Source organism: Carassius gibelio, chromosome A14, assembly GCF_023724105.1.
Source record: "Carassius gibelio isolate Cgi1373 ecotype wild population from Czech Republic chromosome A14, carGib1.2-hapl.c, whole genome shotgun sequence".
Lineage (NCBI taxonomy): Eukaryota > Metazoa > Chordata > Actinopteri > Cypriniformes > Cyprinidae > Carassius > Carassius gibelio.
The window spans coordinates 18,361,908-18,371,444 of NC_068384.1; the positions used below are offsets into that span (position 1 = coordinate 18,361,908).

Below are 9,537 nucleotides of genomic sequence, written 5' to 3' on the forward strand. Positions count from 1 at the left end.
AAAGACTCAGTTCGTTCATGATGAATCAGACACCGCTTCTGCGTGTCGGAGCACGTGATATAGGGAGTAACGATGTGTTTTATGAAATGTAGTGAAGTAAAAAGTACGATTTTATGCTTTGGAATGTAGTGAAGTAAAAGTAAAAGTTGCTCAAAATAAAACTACTCCAGTAAAGTACAGATACTTAAAAAATGTACTTAAGTACAGTAACGAAGTAAAGCTACTCCGTTACTGTCCACCACTGATTCTTTGGCCCAAAACCAACCCTACACCTAACCCTAACCCTCACAGGAAACTTTGTGCATTTTTACTTTCTCAAAAAAACTCATTCTGTGTGATTTATAAGCGTTTTGAACAATAGGGACATGGGTTATGTCCTCATAAGTCAGCCTCTCCTTGTAATACCTGTGTCATGGGAGGCGGACGCACTAACAAGGAAGCTAAATGGCTACAGCCACTAGCTAGTGCGTCTCTTGGAGTGAGGTTTACCTGCACAGCACTACTCGCTGGCCTCAAAATCGATTGCACATTCGATCGGACCAACCAAAAAAAGTTTCGAAAATCAAAATAGGGAATAATTATCGTATTTGTACGATAATTTTAATCTCTGTACGATGTACGATCAATAATGAAAAAAATCCCGTAATGTAAGATAATTTCAGAATTTTATGAAAATTCTAATGATGGTAGTTACAGTCATAGGGCTTCTATACTCATACACAAAATCGGCTCATTACAGACACTATAAATGCATTTGTGTGCACTTCAGGGTGTGTTAAGAATGCAGGAGGGTGTCCTGCTTTAAAGCCAATGAGCACTTTGTTGCAGTCCATGACAGCAAGAACCCCTTCAACATTTGGCAACACGCAGTCTTCCAATGACAGAGGCTCAGATGTGGAGTTAACTGCACGCAGCAACAGCTAAATTCCTTCTTCACTGGATGCAACAAACAAAGGTTAAAATAATTGTAATATGTTTTAATATGCGCCGCCATGCAGACAGTCACTGACAATAATGGGATAGTATTTTGTTGCACTGCTTCCATCCAACCATGGCTAGTTATTTATTGTGGAAATATGCAGGTCGTGTCAAAATGTTGTTGGTTTAGAATAGATAAATAACTGTTTTCACTAGTATACGAAAATTTATTCCCAAATACGATAATTTTGAATTTCTGGTACGATACTTGGGCATTTACAATCTGGCAACACTGGGTAGATGCGAATTTGCCTCATTCGCGCCTCTAGTTACAGGAGATTCTGAGTTATGAAAATCAAATACTTGAGTAAAAGTACAGATACATATGGTAAAATATTACTCCAGTAAAAGTAAAAGTACTCCTTTTTCAATTTTACTCAAGTGAAAGTACAAAAGTACTCAATTTTTTATGTACTTAAGTAAAAAAATATAAGATAGATGTTTGCAATTTTACATAGGCTACTTAATTTAATTTTATACTAGCACATTTTTTTATAACCCTACTGCTCAAAATACCTGGGATTTTTTCCAAAATAACCACTATATGGAGTCAAAATATATTTTTGTTGTTAATATGGACTACGCTGATGAGAGTAATGTTCACTGTGAAGCTTACACTGTGATTTACCTGAGAGAAAACAGAGATGACCATCTGATTTTCACCAGTAAGAAAAAAGTATTTTAAAGTTAGTTGTTTTACAGAACATCAAAGTTACAGTACAGACCAAAAGTTTGGAAAAGTCATACAAAGAGTTTTCTTTACTTTCATGACTATGAAGATTGTAGAGTCAGACTGAAGGTATCAAGGGCTATTTGAGCAAGAAGGAGAGTGATGGGGTGCTGCGCCAGATGACCTGGCCTCCCGAGTCACCGGACCTGAACCCAGTCGAGATGGTTTAGGGGTGAGCTGGACCGCAGACTGAAGGCAAAAGGACCAACAAGTGCTAAGCATCTCTCGGGGAACTCCTTCAAGACTGTTGGAAGACCATTTCAGGTGACTACCTCTTGAAGCTCATCAAGAGAATGCCAAGAGTGTGCAAAGCAGTAATCAAAGCAAAAAGTGGCTACTTTGAAGAACCAAGAATATGACATATTTTCAGTTGTTTCACACTTTTTTGTTATGTATATAATTCCATATATAATTCCACATGTGTTAATTCATAGTTTTGATGCCTTCAGTGTGAATCTACAATTTTCATAGCCATGAAAATAAAGAAAACACTTTGAATGAGAAGGTGTGTCCAAACTTTTGTCTGTACTGTATATATGACATGATAATAAGGCCTGAAGTTAGGAAGAACATTTTAAGAAAAAAAAAAAAAAAATTCATAATGATTTTTTCCTTCTCAAATCTTGTCTGTGGTTTAAAAACACCCCTGGCCAAACGGGGTGCATCTCTTCCCACTGATAATTACTGTAGTTACCATGTTCTGAACATCACATACTTTCTTTTCTAACCAAATGTAATCTATCTATCTATCTATCTATCTATCTATCTATCTATCTATATATATATATATATGACAAACAACTGACAGTTTTGACCTAAATATGATTTTCAGTTACAATAATTAATCCAAAATTTCGACATAACTTACTTTTAGCAACATCACACTCACGCGCGCTCACAAGATCTCCCGGTTCTTACTTCTGGGGACTCGTCTCGCACTAAACGGTTCATTTGAATCAGTGAGTGGTCGACTCCAGAACAACTGCAATCGGATCATTCTAATTCGTAAACGAATCATTTGGTGTGATTCGTGATCTGATTTAAAAGTTTCTTTTGAAAAGACTCAGTTCGTTCATGATGAATCAGACACCGCTTCTGCGTGTCGGAGCACGTGATATAGGGAGTAACGATGTGTTTTATGAAATGTAGTGAAGTAAAAAGTACGATTTTATGCTTTGGAATGTAGTGAAGTAAAAGTAAAAGTTGCTCAAAATAAAACTACTCCAGTAAAGTACAGATACTTAAAAAATGTACTTAAGTACAGTAACGAAGTAAAGCTACTCCGTTACTGTCCACCACTGATTCTTTGGCCCAAAACCAACCCTACACCTAACCCTAACCCTCACAGGAAACTTTGTGCATTTTTACTTTCTCAAAAAAACTCATTCTGTGTGATTTATAAGCGTTTTGAACAATAGGGACATGGGTTATGTCCTCATAAGTCAGCCTCTCCTTGTAATACCTGTGTCATGGGAGGCGGACGCACTAACAAGGAAGCTAAATGGCTACAGCCACTAGCTAGTGCGTCTCTTGGAGTGAGGTTTACCTGCACAGCACTACTCGCTGGCCTCAAAATCGATTGCACATTCGATCGGACCAACCAAAAAAAGTTTCGAAAATCAAAATAGGGAATAATTATCGTATTTGTACGATAATTTTAATCTCTGTACGATGTACGATCAATAATGAAAAAAATCCCGTAATGTAAGATAATTTCAGAATTTTATGAAAATTCTAATGATGGTAGTTACAGTCATAGGGCTTCTATACTCATACACAAAATCGGCTCATTACAGACACTATAAATGCATTTGTGTGCACTTCAGGGTGTGTTAAGAATGCAGGAGGGTGTCCTGCTTTAAAGCCAATGAGCACTTTGTTGCAGTCCATGACAGCAAGAACCCCTTCAACATTTGGCAACACGCAGTCTTCCAATGACAGAGGCTCAGATGTGGAGTTAACTGCACGCAGCAACAGCTAAATTCCTTCTTCACTGGATGCAACAAACAAAGGTTAAAATAATTGTAATATGTTTTAATATGCGCCGCCATGCAGACAGTCACTGACAATAATGGGATAGTATTTTGTTGCACTGCTTCCATCCAACCATGGCTAGTTATTTATTGTGGAAATATGCAGGTCGTGTCAAAATGTTGTTGGTTTAGAATAGATAAATAACTGTTTTCACTAGTATACGAAAATGTATTCCCAAATACTATAATTTTGAATTTCTGGTACGATACTTGGGCATTTACAATCTGGCAACACTGGGTAGATGCGAATTTGCCTCATTCGCGCCTCTAGTTACAGGAGATTCTGAGTTATGAAAAGGACCATTGCAAGCTGACAGCGACCGGCTTTTGTGATGGAAAATTGGAAGTAATACCCCCACCTTGCGCAGCTGTACCTGAGTGTCCCTGGGACATCAGTGCAGTCTGAGCGCGTTTTCTCAACAGCTGGACATATAGTGAATAAAAAATGCTCTGCTCTGGCCCCCGAAAATGTTGATGGACTTGTTTTCCTGTCCAATAAATTTGTAATGCATAAATGCAGCCGGGTTGAAGCCTGCAGTGATGTTTTCCTTTTGTTATGGCAGCCGTCCCCCCTGCATATATATTTTTTAGAGAATGTTGCACTCCTGTCTGTTATTCTGCACGAAACTTCATGCCAATATATAAGAAATATTGCTGACTTGTGCTTATTCAGCGCTCTCTTTACGTTCGTCCATTATTTGACATTGAAAAAGGGAAACGTTTTTTTTTTTAGACATGGAAAATCGATTTTACAATCAATTCACTGAACACTTATGTCTTAGAAATTGAAAATGATTTTTTCACAAAAGTAACAGCCCTAATATAATAGACTGTGACGAAAATCTAATCAGCAGACGGGAGAGATGCGAAGAATGAACAAAAGAACCGGCAAAACGGAACAGGCGAGACTGCATGAGAGAAGAGAACCAATCCGAGCCTGACTTATTGAGACGTGAAGCGAAGGTTTTCAGTTTTTAAATGAGCACTGAATGAGCAATGATATTTCTAGCATTAAATATTAGGAACTGAAAAGTACTGTAAAATAGCCCCTTCTTCAAGTTAGATGAGAGCACAATACTAATACGTAATATCATGATAAATACATTTGATTAATACTAATGTTTAGTATATTTTATAATGTTCTACTTGTTGACAATATCACAAATATTTCTATATTAGTCATGTGAAACGTGAATGTTCACATCCTATCATTATACATACTAATCTAGCAATATTGTAGTATTTAAAACATAAAATATTGCTAGACAAATGAATACCTTATAAAATCTTGTTACTTTTTTTATCCACCCAACTTATTAAATATTTACTTTAAATGTATGCAATTATTGTTCAGCCCAGCTGTAAGCTTTAAGGTCCTGGACCTAACTTTATTTTTCTTTTATTGATGGTCAATTGGCAGCTAGTAATTGTTTACATTATCATGACAGTGTTTGTTGCTGCATAAAAGCTTTTGAATCGAAATAAAGACACAGTTGTGTTGAAATAAAGTTCAATTTGTGAATATTTTGGTTAAGTTTGTTTCCTATACCAGCTATAAAAAATTGTCTAGTAAATCTGTTATTGATTTTAGTCTTATTTTAGTCGACTAAAATACCAAGCAATTTTAGTCGACTAAAATAAGACTAAAATTAAAACAAATCAGATGACTAAAACTTGACTACAACTAAAAAGAATTATAGTCAAAAGACTAAGACTAAAACTAAATTAAAATTTTGTGTCAAAATTAACACTGGTCCAAATAAAGACTTGTCCGTGAGCTTCCATGTCCAGAGGCATCTCTGAATAAATCTGTGTGTGGATGGAACAATAGTGTTGGATTCTTGAGAGGGAAATAATGGGGGCTGGTAGAACTTAAAGGGTAATAAACCCATAAATGAGACCCGAAGGGAGTTATGTGTGTAATCAACTGTGGCTAATGTAGGACTCTCTCTAAGTCTTGATTGGCCCACTCTTACCGACCATTAGTCTGATGGTAACCAAAGGATCATCCACCCAGCTGGGTGGCACAATGGGCACTGGAGAGGTGGACTCAGTCTCAGCTTCAATAAGCTGCGAGAGCACATCTGATTTACCATTCTTACTCCCTGGGTGATAGGAAATGTTAAAGTTAAAATAAAATGGATCTCCTCAATGTGATTGCCAGATGTGGTCAAGTGAATGAGTCCAGTGACAGGTGCGATCTTGGTGAGCTTTGGCTAGGGGAATACTCCAGCTCCTGGCCAGTTTGATATCCATTTCCCCCTCCACTCCGGAGTCAATAAGAGCTACAACAACCCCTTCTGACTGAAGACCTGCCTGGAAGAAAGTACAGCCACCAGAGGGCAGCATATATATATATATATATATATATATATTCCTCTAGTATATATTCAGTTTCAAGTATTTCTTCCATTTTATATTTTTGGGTATGAATAACAAGCACTTCATCTGGTACTTAGTGTCTTTCATTCTAACATATTAAAAAATTTCTGAAATAGCATGTATTTACACAGTTTATTTATCTCAGAGGGGACATGGATGCATTTAAACTGCAGATACAGATGTATAAATAGGCCTAATGTTTTTTTTTTTACATAAAACGTTGAAAACTGATATTTGAAATAATTTTAAACATGGAAAAAAATGAGCAAAAACAAACAATATTATGTATAAAAGTCATGTATTGCTTTACTGAACTTGCATCCAATTATTATTTAATGTGTTCATGCATCTGCAGAAAAACTGTAGTTTCTGTGTGGTACAGATTAAGCTAACTAGGCCTACATGAAATTATATAAATATAAAAAGCATACAAGATTTTTGCAGTCTACAATTTAGAATGCCCAGAATTTTGAGTATTAATAGACTAATAAATCTGTGTGTGCACTCTGTGTGGTTGGTGATATTTGGTGACACATCATTACAAAAACACTTACCATTTTCACAGATGATGCTTTATTGCACACCCCTGACTCGACTTGAATGGGAAATGAAATCATCCGCGGTTGTGCGTAGTGTTCACTTGTTTGGACATGAGCAAAGGTGTTTTTATGAGTCTAACTAGCAAATGCCAGACCACTGATTTGTCAAATCTGCTTTCCTGTAGTATTTTGTAGTAAGTGACAAATATACTTCGGGGAAATGTATCGGAGTAAAAGTATATATTTTGATTAGCAAATGTAGTTTAGTAAAAGTAAAAGTTGCGTGAAATATAAAAACTCAAGTAAAGTACTGATACTCCCAAAAAATACTTTTTTGGGGGGGGGGGGGGGTGAAATGCTATTTCATGCATACTGAGTTTTTTACACTGTTAAAGAGTTGGATATCGATGCTAAACATGGACAAAGTTTCAAAAATTAAGTTGTATGTTTGAAGGAGTATTTTTGTTCCCAAAATACTCCTTCCGGTTTGTCACAAGTTTCGGAAAGTTTTTTTTTCGAGTATGGCTCTGTGTGACGTTAGATGGAGTGGAATTTCCTTATATGGGTCCTAAGGGCACATCTGCCAGAAGAGCGCGCGCTCCCGTATAGCAGAGCACTGAGAGGCTGAGCACAGACATTCATTCACTGATCAGAGCGAGAGCGAGAGCGTTGTGAAAAGTCACAAATGAAGTGTGTTTTTGGTTGCCAGGGCAAGACAACCCTGCACATATTACCAAAACAAAAACAGCATTAAGGGACCAGTGGATGGAGTTTATTTTTACAGAGCATCAACGGAGTTGTGCAAGTGTTTTTGTTTGTACCCTGCATTTCGAAGATGCAATTGTCACAGGTCGGGGGGGCCAAGCCGGACTGCACCCACCCCTGAAACCCAGGATCACCTCGGGGAGCGTGCCAGAAAAACCAGACGGACGAGAGTATAAAAAATGAACAAGGTTTTATTTGGTTAAAAGCAATTTAAAAGTTCATTGTTCCTTCTGTGTCTCCCGACCAGAACGGAGCCAGACCTCGGACGCCGGGAAGGCGTAGAGTCGTCGGCAGTTTGTGCCTGTACGGGGCCAGCAAGAGCCAGGGTAGTCTGTCGCCCGTCCCGGAGTGAGAGAGGGTATCCGGGTAAGTAGAGCTCGTGGATGTTTCGGTCGAGACCGGGAAAAGGAATAATTCTCGTGTCCACCTCCTTCTACAGGGACATCACATGCAGCATTCGGCCCAGAGAATCCTGTGGTCTCTTTCTACAGGGTCATCACATGCAGCATTCGGCCCAGAGGATCCTGCGATCTGCACAGCAGAGTAGGTAATCAACAGCAAGTATGCCTTCTTGAATAAGTAGTGGGCTTACGGCTGGGAGAGGCTTCGGTTAAGACCGGGAAAGGAATAATTCGTGTGTCCACCTCTTTCTACAGGGTCATCACATGCAGCATTCGGCCCAGAGGATCCTGCGATCTGCACAGCAGAGTAGGTAATCAACAGCAAGTATGCGTTCTTGAATAAGTAGTGGGGCTTACGGCTGGGAGAGGCTTCGGTTGTGACCGGGAAAGGAATAATTCTTGTGTCCACCTCTTTTCATAGGGACATCACATGCGGTATTCGGCCCAGAGGATCCTGCGATCTGCACAGCAGAGTAAGTAATCAACAGCAAGTATGTGTTCTTGAATAAGTAGTGGGGCTTACGGCTGGGAGAGGCTTCGGTTGTGACCGGGAAAGGAATAATTCTTGTGTCCACCTCTTTTCATAGGGACATCACATGCGGCATTCGGCCCAGAGGATCCTGCGATCTGCACAGCAGAGTAAGTAATCAACAGCAAGTATGTGTTCTTGAATAAGTAGTGGGGCTTACGGCTGGGAGAGGCTTCGGTTAAGTGCCTGGGTGTGGATTACGGTGACGGTGGTGGGCTCTCGGGGTGGTGAGCGTCCGGCATTAACTCTATGTATCTTCCCCACACTCTGTAACTTCACTTCAAACGATTTATTGTGCAAACACACCACTTCAGACACGGCACACCCACTCTTAGTGCAAATAGAGCCAGCACTCACCCAACGATGACTCCGTCCACTTCACAACGTTATCAGTCCCAGTCCAGATGTATACAATTGATTGAAATCCCAGATCAGGTCTCTTAACTTCCCTCCGATAGCGATGGCGCGGTCTGGTCTTCACTTGCTTTCCAGAACTCACACTCTTTCTGTCCTGAATATCTCCACTCGATCGCTGATATATCTGTTACACAGCCAGATAACCGAAACCCCACAATAGTCTTCAAATACCTCCACACGCCAGCCCAAACGTCCCAGGAATTCACCTCTCCTAGGGGAACACGTCCAAAGAGAAGAACCACACACAGGGGCAAGCCAACCAGGAAGAATAGCCGGGAGAACGAACGACCAAATAGAATCCACAACCCTCCTCATGGTCTCTGCACTTCTCTTTTTATGTGGTTACTCCGCCTCCATAATCCTCTCACAGATCGCCACATCAAACTCCCCACACCAGATGTCAATCTGTCATTAGCGTTGTTATTGCAACATCGGGCGCAACCCGGAAGTGGACCGGTGTTACCGCGACACCGTCCCGAGGGGAACACAAAATTCCGGCGGGACTTAGTTCCGCTTCCCTTTCGTCACCCCGTGACACAATCCCAATGAAAAAGGGTTACGATCGTGTGTTGGAACCGCATGCGGTGAGTAAAACTGCTTAAAATATCTCTGCCTCCTTGTTAGTGCGTCCGCCTCCCATGCCGGAGACCCGGGTTTGAGCCCTGCTTGGAGCGAGTCGTTGCTGCTGCTGCTCTCGTTCAGTTTCAGCCTCGGGATCTGATTCTGGATCATAAATAAACGGCTGAATCTGACTGTTAGCCAT

At 39.9% G+C, this 9,537-nt stretch overlaps 1 long non-coding RNA gene across 1 annotated transcript; it reads right to left on the bottom strand.

Annotated features, from left to right (window-relative positions):
- Positions 1 to 7,510: 7,510 nt before the first annotated feature.
- LOC128027727 (uncharacterized) lies at positions 7,511 to 9,283 on the bottom strand. The gene is made up of 3 exons (XR_008186791.1): positions 8,404 to 9,283; positions 8,072 to 8,237; positions 7,511 to 7,906 (listed from the first exon to the last, which is right to left on the bottom strand). It is a non-coding gene; the product is annotated as an uncharacterized LOC128027727 (long non-coding RNA).
- Between the last annotated feature and the right edge of the window lie 254 nt (positions 9,284 to 9,537).